Below are 13,900 nucleotides of genomic sequence, written 5' to 3' on the forward strand. Positions count from 1 at the left end.
AATTGATGGTGTGAGAGATAGGAAAAACTGACTGGTACAGCCCATATTCATCAGGCTTATTGACAGTACATGCAGAACTGTATCATTTTTCTGTGTGTATTTTGGAAGGGTCTTGGAAGGCTTTTAAGGTATTGCAAATTTTATGCTCAGAGGTGCTTGGTAAACTGCGGGTCTCCCACCTGTAAAGGGTAGGATTCTTAGCTTCTGATGTGATGCCAGGAGGGGAAGAGGTATGTCCCCATGGGAGCGTGGAGCTTGGCAGCAGATTACAGCATTGCAAAACTCTCCGGTTGTTTGGCATTGACTTTGCTTTCACAAAATGAGTTCAACTGGCAGCAAATACAGCAAAGTTTTACATGACCTTGAAATACAGAAATGAGCTACAATTGAAAAGGAAATGTTATGTCTACCTTTTAAAAAAGACAATAGGAAGTCCAGGGAACAAAAGACCAGTCCAGCTCACCTCAGTTCCTGGGAAAACTGGGGCAAGTCTTTGTGAAGACTTACAAGAAGTTTTTGTGGGTGGTTAGGAGGGGCTGGTACTGGGGCCAGTGCTGTACTATGTCTTCATTGATGCTCTCAGTAGCAAGGTGGAGTGCATCCTCAGCAAGTTCCCAGATGACACCAAACTGAGAGAGTTAGTAAATATGTTGGGAAGCTAATTTGAGAGTGAAAAAGGAGAAAGATCACAGAGTGGCGGAGCAGGAAATGGAAAGATGTTTTGAATGATAACAGCAAATTCAGTTTGAAAACCTCCTTTACATGCCTTTTATTAAATGCAAACTTATTATTAAAAAATTATTAAATGCAAAAAATGTTAATTTCTGAGACATTGAACTGTGATTTCAATCCAGCTGAAACCTAAGAGCATGCTTGCTGATTTTAAGGCCCCTCACATCATGCATATTGTATCTATAGAACTATTAAATCGGTAGGGTGATATCACTCTAAACAGCGTTTCTTACAGTATTTGCAGTTTAATTTCAGTGGTGGAATATAGGTACTTTATTTCACCTTAATTTTAGCTTTTCTCTCGGTACACTATTTATATGCTTGTGCTATATACATGTACTAATTAAGGTGTTCATGTGTTGGAAGATGGAAGAAGCTTTCCCTGAATGCATAGGGTTCCCTGACATATGCCAGCAATAGGTTGTGCCTAAAGAAACAGCGAGAGTACGAGCAATTTGTAAATGAAAGGACAAGTGGACAACTAGTATGGGTGAGATAAAGTAGTACAGGTAAGTCTGCCTTTGAGTTCCAGGAAAATCAGAAAAATGAACTATGATGAGTTAAAACCTTAAAGACGTTAGTTCCACACATCCTAGCTTCCTTCATTTAGTATAATATCCTGCTCTCATCATGCAAATAATCATCCTTTTGTCTTGGATTACTCAAGACTGTGCATAGGCTATGGAATGGTCCGTTGTCTCTGGCCTTGCCAATGGACTGTGTAAGGAAGGATGAGCATCCCAGAGGAAACCTGAACTTCGTCGTCCTAGGAGAGAGATGCAGAACATAATAAATAATATTTCCTTACCTGTTATTAGCAGGTGGGAAAAGGGCACTTCTCCCTGCTTTCCATATTTTGCCACTCAAATAAAGACCACTTCTTTCAAAGCTTATGGAGCTTAAGTTAATCAATCCACAGTTTGGTTGGAATTTATTTGTGTGGCCTGTTGAAAATTTGACACAATGGGCTTAATTTCTGAAGTGTTCCATATGACTGGATTGTCTCTAACATTTCCAAACTCAGTCTTGACTTTCTTTTATAAATTCAGCAGATAATAAAGGTAGGAAGATGTATTAGGACATGCACCAACGATACAGGATTGCTATCTTGCAGCCACAGTATATGTACATACATATGGAAAGCAAGTACAGAAATTTTGCTGTGAAGTTGCTGGTAGAGTTTTTACATATAAGCAGGTTGGTAATGGAGGGTAAGGACCAGATTTTTGCACTTAAGGGTAGCTTTCAGCAAAATGGATAGAAGTTCTCTCTAACCTGTAGTCAGAAGAACCAAGTACACATGAGATGCATGGCAGAAAAAATTACTATTTTTACTGAGGATTTTTTTTCTTCTCTGTAAGCTTTGCAGGCCCACTGTGAGGAAACGCAGAGATTCCTGGCATGTTTCATTGTGTCAGACTATATTGTTCATGTATTACCACATAAATGTGCCTGATATTGCTAAAAAGGATACAGCATAGCAATGAAAAATTTGTTTAGCAAATGTAAAGGATATTTTTAAAAAATCATTGATTTAGGTATCTGTTAAACAGAGGGCACCCTACATTTATGCACTGTACCAAGGAATGAAAAAGTTTAATCCTTGAACTTCTGTTCTGAAGGGTATTCTATTAAAACATGTTATTATCTATTGGATTACATTATCTGACAATAATATATGATAGGTTTTGCAGAGCTATGGTAACTCATTTTCTATACCAGGAGATGTTGTATATAATAATTTCGCTTGGTATGAGATAAATAAAAATGTAGCTGAATGCTAACTTACACCTAGGTACAAAATATATTAAAGGATCGTTAGAGCTGTTTATTTTTTTCTGTCTTTATCAAGAGTTGATTTTTGACCCATTAAGGAAGCGGTGTGGGCCTTTGCTCTGAATACCTAAATCCTTTTTAGTGTTTTGAACTACACACTGGTGTGTTTGATGGTTGAAACAAAGCTAGACAAGAACACTAATACTTAGAAGAGTAACCACATAGTGGATGAATAAGAGGAAGACTGAAATGGATACAATTCTAGTAAGACATTTGTGAAGTGGTTCAGCTAGGGAAGGAAGCTCAGGTTCACGCACAGAGGGAGGGAAGACCACATGATTGTGTTGCAGTGAATAATGCGCAGTGAATGAGTGCAAGCTAATACTTCTGTACTTTTCTAAACGAACAGAAGCAGATTCTCAAATACTTTTCTAGGGTTTCCACTAGGGCACAAGGTGAATAATTCACTAGAATGAATGGAACTGCTCATATACAATGGCAAATATTTGCAGAACAAGACTATTAGTTCAGGTAAATAGAGTTATTTATGCTTCTGTGAAAAGTGCTGCAATTATTTGACTGAACATGGAGTACATTGGCAGAGAATCCAGAGGAAAATAATGATGATGGTGAGAAAAGGTTTGAATTTATCCCATGTCTTATCTAAGATGTTAATCCTAAAGAATATATAGCAACAAAACTCAGCATCTGAAGGAAGATTTGTTCATGTAAACTCTGCAGAGAAATAAGCTTATGTGTAAGCTTAGAACTTCAAAAACTGGAAGATATGTCAACTCCCATGAGCTGTGCTAACTAATGAATAGTACTGGCTGTTAAGTATTCTGGAGACTGACTTTTCCTCATTAACAAATCAGATTACCATTATTTTAAGTACTTTTTCATGGAAGATTAGGGAAATTCAGTTTGGAAAGGACCTGTGGGGGTCACCCAGTCCCATACCCCACTCAGAGCAGGGCTACTTGCAAACTCAGATCAGGTTGCATATGGGTTTGCCTTGCTGACTTCTGAAAATCTGCAGGGGTGGAGGTTCCCTAGCCTCTCTGGGTGGTCTCTTCCAGCACTGACCCCCTCTCACCTTGAAGAATTTCTTCCTTTTGTCTAGTCAAAGCAATTGTTACCTTTGTCTCATGTCCTTTTGCTGAGAACTTCTAAGGAGGGTTTGGCTCTGTCTTCTCTGTAACTTTCCCCACAAATAGCAGAAGACTGCAGTCTGGTTCCCTTAGCCTTCTCATCTCCAGGCTAAGAAAACCAAGTTCTTCTAGCCTCTCCTCATATTTTGTCAGAAGACAGAAGTCTGAAAAGGTGCTGTTTGTGAGGTATGAAGGGTTATTTAAGCAAAAGCTCTATCACAGAAAAGAAAAAAGAGACTAATCAGAAGACTGCAGTAAGGAATTTATCTGAAATTTAAGTGTAAAAATGTAATTGTTTACAAAAACAAATCTATCGGTACTTTATGTAAACAAAGAAATGTTTTAATTTTAATGGAAACTTTAAAATACACAAAACCATGATCCCCTGCGCTATATTTACTCACTATGTTTGTAACCATTTAGTGCTCACTGAGACTATCTAACTGGGAATGTAAAAGGATCTAGCTGATGAAGCATCCCTTTTTCTCTGTCATGAAGATAAAATTATTTTGGATTTGAGACTGTATTGGAAACAGAGCAGCTATTTTATTTACTGTAGTTCTCTTTTCCCATAAAAATTTACAGGCATTAATTTAAGATCAAGTCTGTGATAACTAGAAGATCACTTTCTAAATGAAATAGAGAAGGAAATTGGATAGAAACTAGAATAAAAATCCAGATCAAGGTTATTGTTTTCCTCAGACCAAGTTCTGTAAACAGGATTCAGTCTAAAAATTTAGCCTTTTTTTTCCTCAGTAACAGAAGGAGAAAGTATAAAAGCTAAGTTTCTTCCATGGAGTAGCCAAGTCCCTATTAACCAATCAATTTCCAACATTTTTTTTTAATGTCACTGTCAATAAGAAAGTAAAACAGGCTTGCACAAATACTACCTTCTTGGCCTTTTGTGGCAAAGACTCTATCCTGAAAGAAAACGTTATCCTAAAACAAAATAAAAATATACTTTATCCCTAGAAATATATTGTAACTGCTATTTTACCAGCTGCTGACAGACACCTATTTTCATAAAGAAACAATTCTCTACAATAATTCAGGGTGGGTTTACTTTTACAAACTTAAAACACTGACCAACTTTGATTACTGTTGCCTTTGAGACAGAAGATAGTGCTGATATGATGGGCACGCAGCCGAATTTTACCTGTACTCAAAACATCTAGCTTCACACTGAATGCTGTTTAAATGAAGTATTTATTGCAGGTAAATATAAGAAGAAATCTCAAATGATTACTAATAGTGTTCTTACTACTACTTAAGTTGTTGAAGTCACCAGAAATACCAACTGAATATCAGCACAGTGGGTAGAAAACTAATGAATATTTACATCCTCACAATTTATAATCTAGCACTTCCACATTATACCATCTTGGAATCATAATGAACAAAAAGCTGAAAGCTTTGCTCACTTGAACATTTACTGTGAGCTTCTGTTTCCTTATTGCCATGATCTTTGACATACTCCTCTTCATTAAGAAATGCTGCTTCATCAGACACACGCACAAGCTATGAAACAACAATCTTTATGCAGCTTTCAAGTTGTTGTTTTGGGTTTTTTCCAGTAAGAAATTAAATTTAGAGCATACAGCTACTGCCTAATAAAATTGAGCTCTCTTTCAGTCAGCATGGTCATATGTCTTAAACAAATACATCGTGAAAATCTGCAAACATCGGGCATCAGGTTTCCAGGACACCAAAGCATTTTGTGGAGGGGGGAAAAAAGGGGATTTAATAAAATGGGCAAAAATGGATCCATCATTTCTAATGGATCAAATCTAACCAGCCTGTGCAGCTTGTCCTAAAAAATTGTGGTAGTAGCTGTAATTACCAGCTGTAATTACTGTGGGACAGAACGTATATGTCAGGGAAGGGGAGAATCCTTCAACCCTTCAGAAATCATCTTCTCCATTCCAAAAGGGTCCTTCAATGTCCTAGAACTGCAAGGTAGTATCCTGACCCCAGGGGAAATTAGGGAAAATAAACCCTGCCATTCAGTTCAGAACAGCTGAGGCTTCTGTGCACTCCGGGAGCAGTGTCACCCTCTCATTTTACAGAGATATCAGAAAAGCTGCCTTATAACAACCAGGTCCTAGTTTCTCCCTTGTTTATTTTTACTCTGCCTTACTTCAGCAACATATAGGCAAAGGCCCAGATTTATAAGGTATTTAGGGGAAGACAGATAGAAAATCACGAAGTTTTCAAAATTACTCAAAACCCAGACTCTCTTAATAATAAGCATTTAAACTCTGCTCTTAAACACCTTTCTCTTATGTACATAGCTGACAGTAGAGAGTGGCTGTTCTTATTACCTGCTGGCATATGCTTGGTTCCCTTGTTTCATGGCCTCTGACTGCTCCATTCATCCATCCTTCCTCCATGTCTATTACCCCAACCAATTTCCTGCAGCTCTTTCTGCCTCATGGACTGTCTTTCCTCATCTCCTGTTTCCACAGTTCCTCCCCTTTTCCTTCACGACTTCTCTGATGAATGACCTTTTTTGTTAATGCTTTTCACTTTCAGTTATTTTCCCCTTCTCTTGCCACATCCAGATCTGATTCTTTCCCCCTGCACCTCCAACAAAAACAGTTAAGTTGGAAAATTTCCTTGTAATGTTTGCCCTGTTCATATACTTATTTTTTGCTTAGGCACCTGCTACCTAGACGGGATATTGAGCTAGAGGGACTTCTTGTCTGATTCAGCATGGCCATTGCTGCGTATGGTTTTTGTGAAGGGCAAAGGCACTGTCCTAGCTTTCCCTTTCTCTCTTGAGCTCAGCTGCTGTAGACGGTATAAACACACAGAGCTTCTTGAATGGCGCTTGAGACCCAAGCTGTAAAAGCAGGAGCCATGCAAGGTAGAAACCAGCAAAAGTAAAGCAGCAAATACTTAATCTATTTCTGGAGGGTCATCGAATATAAAGTGCTTCCTTGCAGGAAGAAGTCAAGAGTATAATCCAGGTGGCTATCAGGTAAAAATTCCTGGAGCCAAGCAGCACTGCAGGTTAGCAGTCACGTTATTTCCTCTTATGGACCTGAGCCCAACACATCAGCCGGACCAATAATCCTAGTGGGGGAGGAGGAGAAGGAACCAGCTGGCCTGAAAGGGCACAGTATGGCCCAAGTAAGTTAGAACCTCTGAAGCAGCAAAGGGTTTGGCTCCTGGCTTTGAAATAGAGAATCCTGATAGTGTTGAGACCCTGAAGAACTTCCGTCAAGAAATCAGAAAGCTCCCGCTGTGCCATTTCAAAACAAAGGCAGGGTAAAGTGTTTGGATTTATGCAAAAGCTTTTCTCCAAATAATCAATGTTTGAAAGAATCAAATATTTCCCTGAATTCCCCCAAGACAGCCCCATTCTGGATGAGTAATGAGAAATTAATCATCCTGTCAGAATGAACACTGTGAGACCTTTTAGTCATGCTCTCCCCTTTCTCCATAATAGATTTTTGTCAGTCATTCAACTAGGTGTCCCAAAAGACAGAGCTGCATCCCAGCTCCTGCCTTTTGTGTGGTCTTTTCTTCCGGCTGGGACTTGTTCTGACATTACTTGGCATGTCAGGAGTCAATCACGCGTCACAGGAGCCCAACTATCACGCCCACCTTGCCTTCACTGGCTGCCGCACCACAGCGCTGCACCAACTCGTCATTAAGTCAGTGTTGATTCCAGTCTTTCTGCAGCTGATACTCAGTATCTTCCTGACACAGGTGGTCACAGCTGGTGCATCTGTGGGGTTTTAACCGTTTAGATGGTTAAGCACAAGACTGGCAGAATATAATAAGACCAGGGAATTAACAAACAGAAGTTCTCACAATCATATGAATTCATTTACACCACACATATTTCTGCTAAAGTCAATATAACAGTATAATTAGAAATGAAGGAAGGAAAAGGAATAAGTAATATGTGTTTTCTGTCCTTCTGGGACATTTTTTTCTTGTTAGAGAGTCATGCCAGCTAAAAGAACCGGCAGTTTTTTCGTAGGTACAAAATCGAGATGATGGGGTTTATCTGCAGGGAACACATCCCATTTAAAATTTTAATGTATCATGTTTAAATTCCTTTTTCAACAACCAGTAGCTCGGCAAAAGTTTTTCATCTTTGTATCACTGGGTCTTCAATTCTCTGTATCTCATGCTGTTTCCATTCACTTACAAACACTTCCATTTGGGCGAACCCTCATCCATCTTTAATTATCAGCTTACATTTGAAGTGAATCTGGGGAGACTGCTGAGGGGCACAGACCTTGGCTGTGGAATGGCAGACAGATCTCCCCTCCCACCAGAGGGAGAGGAGAGGAGAAAGACGAGTTATAAAGCAAATAGCTCTCAAATTTCAAGAATACCATATGTGCAGATTGCTGATTATTGTTAACCCTGGAAATGTTGGTAGGGGGGAAGAAGAAATATTTTCTTCCCTTCCAGGCTTCTGTAGACTTTCATGTCTCACCCACTCCAGCTGAGTATGCAACGTAGGAGTGGACTGTTGTGTAAGTGAAAAGGGGCTGCACGTGTGAGTGATCCAAGCTGTGACACCAACTCTAATCTAAGCATGGGTCAAACCTAGTCCAGAAACGGCCTCATAGATGACACTTTGGTGTTCATCAGAATCCTGATTCTTGTTGCCATTTCAGGTTGCCAAGTGCAGGAGATGACACTGTTAAATCTATAGCTCTGCCTTTTGAGCATCTGAGAAAAGCTGTATCTTAGCTTGGTGGACAGAGGGCATTTCTGAGCTCCCAGGTGTCCAGGTGAATTTTTCAGCTGCATCACAACCTCTTACCAGAGTGGAATTTGGGGGTCCAGGTAGTTATCTTTGCATTAACTCATATGGTAAGGACAGCAGTCACACAGCCTGGAAGACAGCTATTGCTCATGTTAACCAAAACCTTGATTAAGATGGTTGAGAGAGCAGGACTCAGAAGTGTGCCATGAAGCACGCCAACCTTCTCATCTAACTGCAGTCTCTGGGTTTTGGTCTTGCTAATGCTTGGAGACAGATAAAATCATGTCCTTATTAAGTTCAAGACTTTTATTTGGAATTGAGATCCAAGGTTTGATCTAAATCTAACGTTAATAAAATTCTGATGAATTAGCTTAATTTTGATTAGTCAAATAATAGTGCAATTCTTGTTTTTTCAAGTCCAGTTGGAAACCCAGCTGGAAGATTAATGCATCCTTATCACGGACCAGTCTTAGGCTCCTAAAATCAGCATTGGTTCAGACTGATCAGGTGAAGTGTCAGAATTATTCTGCAGAGATATGCTGTAATGAATTATTTTTCTCTTTTCAGATAATGTAAAAAGCCAACTCTTTCTAGTGATGCCAGTCTGTAAATTTATGAGGCAATCTGCAGCTTACCTTTCCATTAGCAGGTGTATAAGACATTCCCTTGTCTTTTTAGGGGGTGAGTAAAATCTCACCTTTCTTACGGCAGCAAAAATCAAACCAAACAAATCTTCGTCAGCTCCAGCCTGTGCAGAATACTCTAACTCCAGTGCAAGGCTCACGGGTTTTGTGTTACAAGCGTTTATCAAAATTCCATCTCATGCAAATGAACTCTTTCACTTTCAGAAAAAGATAGTCCGCTATGGATTCTTTCAATCAGAGGTTTTGAACTCTAAAGTCTCTATTTCACAGAAGTTTTCTCCCTTACCCACTGCTATGCCGAGCTATGCACCGCATGTCTACTGTAATTGTAGGAGGGATCATTGGAAATGGCACGTTGTTGAAGATAAGTAAAAGCAAGAGAAATGCTAAAGATTTTTGTGGGTTTTTTAAGGAATACAACGGAAGGTCCTATTAATAAGATGAAAGAAAACTGTAGAAGTAAAATATACATGTCTCTGTGGTCTGCCTACTAATTCAACCTTAACACACATGAATGTAATATTTAATGAATAATTTTTAATGACATTTTGAAGGTGCTTTGTACAAAGCATGTGCATAAACCTTTGCTATGCTAGAAGGCTTCACTGAACTTCTAGAATAAACTAAATTTGAACACTAGCTGGTGCAAGGTCAAGGATGTTAGGGGTTTCAGAGCTCTGAAGAGTAATGATGGAATACCATATTATATTCATTTTATCTCTGTCTGAAGTCCAAATAGAAAACTGTGTCATTTTCCATTGCAAACTACAGATATTTAGTGCTACTTTGTTAATATTGGCTGATCTGACTTATGCTCCAACATTCTCTGCGATTCCCCTGAGATGTGACACCCCTAAAACATTGCAGCAGTTATCAGTCAAACACATGGTTTCTAAAGTGCTAATTCTGAGAACTCTTTAAAGACAGATTTCTCCATTAAAATACCACAACTGCTTGTTAGACATGGCTTTGTTTGTTTGTTTGTTAGTTTTATATAGTAAAACATAAACAAGGACTTGCTGCTTTATTTACTTACCTTCCTCTTAAGGAATGGCAGACACCTCAAACTCATGGAATTGCACATTTATTGGAAACCTTCCCACAGAGATGGCAGCAGTATATGAGGCACCTGTCTACTTGTACTTAATGCAATTTGTTAAAAAGTGGCTGTAGCAAGGTCTTATTACAAAAAAAAAAAAAAAAAAAAAAAAAAAAGTAACACACTAAACAGGAATATTTACCATAGTTTTGGCAGTGCACAGTTCAACTCAATTTTGGAAATTTTAATTTCATGAGGGAGAATGGAAAATCTTCCTTATTTCCTTAGTTTTTTACCTGTAGGATGAACAAGGAAGAGAGAGACAGCAGCACACTGTAAAAATTATAAAAATACTTAGAAACTGGTAACGGTAATACTGGTTTTGTACTTTACAATGTACTTTACAATGGGAACACCAAAAATACGTCTGCCACTATTAATAGCCAGCTATGCTAGTGAACCACAGCAAGTGACTGAAAAGTTTGGCATTCTGAAGATCACCAAAATGAATTAAGTGTTATAAATTGGATTTTGTTTTTCTTCAGATAATTTTCTCTGTAAAAAATATTTTTCCAGTTTTTAAAGGGGAAATCTGGGAGTTTGATTTTATTTTCCTTGTTAACTTGCACAACTTGCTCTTGCAGACTGAGCTGCCTAACCCAATGTCGTCAACAAATTATCCCAAGCACAGCTTGAGCAGTTCTGCATATTTCAGCACAGGTTTTCTTTGAAAAGATGACTTACATAGATCCATCTGCAAGAAGAGGCTCCTTTGGGGAGTTTTACTTTAACAGACACTTAAATGTCTTGCAAAGTAGAGGCAGACTCTGAACCTGACAGAATTTTCTTTTGAAATGGTGCTAGAGGATTATTACTGAGAAGAAGAGGAAGGAGGAGTAAAGCGTACCTGGAAAACATTACTGCTGGTCACTGGTCTGAACTGCTTTGAGAAGAATTTGTTCACTCACTTAAGCAGACCTTTTCCTCCAAGTATTCCAGAAAGCATACAGATTTAAAGCACTTTCAGGTTTTGGTTCTGTTTAGCCTTTTCCATTTTTTTCAAATAACTTTCACACCACTGTATTCAGCTTTGTTAGAGACCACAAATAATTATTATTCATGGTTTTGACACATTGAAGAGTAATTTCTTAAGAGATTTAACTTCTTAAGTGAACTGCCTAATATTCTTTACTTCTGTAGCAACCAACATGTTTTCAATTCAGAATATTCAGAAATCATGAACTAGGTCTGATGCTTGATGACATTAATTTCATTTTCGTGACAGCTGTTTTTTTGGGGGGTGACAGCTGAGACTGAGTGCGTGGGAGTTACTTTTTTTTTTTCCTTTTTTTTTTTTTTTCTTTTAGGAAGAAGGGTGAGATTTTCACAAAATGACTTGCTTTGGGATTTGGAGTTTTAGTAAACTTTGCACTGGATGCTTTGTCTAGCATCCAGTGGGCATCCAGTTCACCCTTATGTCTACTGTGCTCCTGAAAGAAATACTGCCTGTTGGATGGCACATGGTAGCTGAATTTCTCCTACCTCACCTGCATGTGGCTAGTTCTGTCGAAGTCATTGTCACCCTGTCCAGGTTAGAAAAGAAGGACGTGACCTAAGACATTTAGTTAGTTTAGTTTGATGTTTTTTGGGGCTTAATATCTCCTCTTCTGCCTGTGAATGGTTAGAAGATATGGACAAGTACATTAACAGTGAATACCCCAAACCTGTCTTGCACCTCTTCCCTCCCTGAACATGAGTAAAATATCAGGTAATCAGAAGAGCTTGGTAGCATGGTAGTAGTACATCCAGAGACATCAGAATATTTAATAAACACAGATAAACTGAACTTTAGCATTCTCTTACTGTATTAATTAGAAACGAAACAGATATTACTAGATTAGCAGCTGGTTCTGGACTTCCTTGCTTCCCATTTGAATGCCAGAATAAGCACTCAGAGATCAAAAAAAAGATGCAGGAGTGAAAATCTGGGAATTTGATCCTGTCCGTGGCAGGCCACCCTGCTGCTTCACCCCTCTTTTGGCTCTGACCCCACAGGTGCTCAGCACAGGCACCGGGCTTTGCCTGCGCAGCTGTGCTTGGGAAAGGACAGAAATGAGCATTTCTGCTCCCCTGCCTTCCCCCCATGACAAACAGCTCAGCAGTCATCTGAGTAGCAAGGACTTGTCATGCTTGTCTTCATCAATAGTGAAATGGAAATCTTGATTGCCATTAAAGAAGCTTTTTTTACATTTTCGTGAAGCTGTAACAAGCATTTCAACTATTCATTTGTGTTAATGTTGCAAGATGGGGTGTAACCTGTGGGCTAAGTAATTAAATGCTCTCTGATTTTGAGTGAAGTGTTTGGTACAGTTTAGACAATAGAGTCTAATTATCGCTGGATGTTTAATGGAACTAAAGACCCATGAAAAGCAAAAGGTGCTGAAATAAAAAGTCAGTAGGAGAGATGTGAAGATGAATGAGAGTAAAATAAGGAAAATAAAATAACCCTTTGCTGTGCTAGAAATACCTTTACCTCAGGAAAACCTATATTAATCATGAAAAAATGATAAATTCTCATCAACTCAAATGTCCAGCTGTTTAGGGTAATATAATGAAAAGCTATCCAAAACACATTATGTTAGCAAGCAACAGATTAAGGTATCTACCTCACTGCATTTCATTTCTTCCAGGCAACAAATTCACCCCAGTATTTTTACATTAGAATAAGAGCTCTGTGCATATTACTGTGTGTGCTATGATTCACAGCCTCTCAGTAGGAAATAGAACATTTGCCTTAGCAGCACCTTCCTCTGTCAGTAAATGCAGCCAATTTATGGTTTTCCTTGGCTGATAAAAATGTGTATGCAACTTTCTACCAGTAGGTAGTGAAGCCCATAAACTTAAAAAAAACCAAACCAAAAATCTCAGTAGGTGGGTCTACAGCATAGCTTTAAAACGATAAACTCTTATTCAATGCATTTGTCCTCTCTAAGAAGGGATTAAGCTGAATGGTTTAGGAATAACAAAGTCTAGATTGCATTCCCAGATCTGCACTAGTTCCTTGGTACTGTCATCTGCTGAAGACCTGGGAGCAAGATGTACCAAATCAGTGCTAAAAGCCATGGCCCATTTAGTTTTTCAGCATCTCTGGTTTGCAGGCACCACCTTTTCTTGCAATGGGGGGTTAGTTTCAGGTTTTGGTTTGGTGGGGCTCTTGTTTTTTTTCTCTTTTCTTTTAGGGCTTTTCAGTGTATTTTCAATTTTTTTATTTTTATTTTTTTTTTTTATTCTGAAGAAGGTTAACAATGGCATCAGGAAGTCGGTAATACATTGCATGTTTAGGAAGCCGGTAATACATTGCATGTTTATGCTACGACCACTAGTCCCTGAATAAAGGTGATATAAAAATAAAGGCACCCGGAGTAATTGCGATACAAACGTAGATGCCTTAATCCCACAGCAGCAGTGTGTCAGTGGATGCAGAATCCAGCCTTTGCTTTCTAAGAAATAACATTCGCATAATGATGTGCAGCATCCCTGCCTGGTGGTGTGTGGCAGGGCCAGGGTGCTGAAGAGGGCAGAGCTGCCCAGGGAGGGACCCGTGCGCAGCGGGGAGCGCAGCTCTCTGATCCGATGGGTTGCTGCATGCAGAAGTGGTGCCTGGCCCCTGTCAGGTGTGGGGACCGACAGCTTGAGCAGCTCAGACCTTATGTGTATCTGTCATGGGGCAGGAATACTTGTTCTGGAAGCCTCTCCCTGCCTCCGAGCCCTGTGGCCTGTCTTCTCACACCTCGCTGCTCACATACAGTGTCAGATAATGTTTGCC

This window comes from Falco peregrinus, chromosome 7 (assembly GCF_023634155.1).
Source record: "Falco peregrinus isolate bFalPer1 chromosome 7, bFalPer1.pri, whole genome shotgun sequence".
NCBI lineage: Eukaryota > Metazoa > Chordata > Aves > Falconiformes > Falconidae > Falco > Falco peregrinus.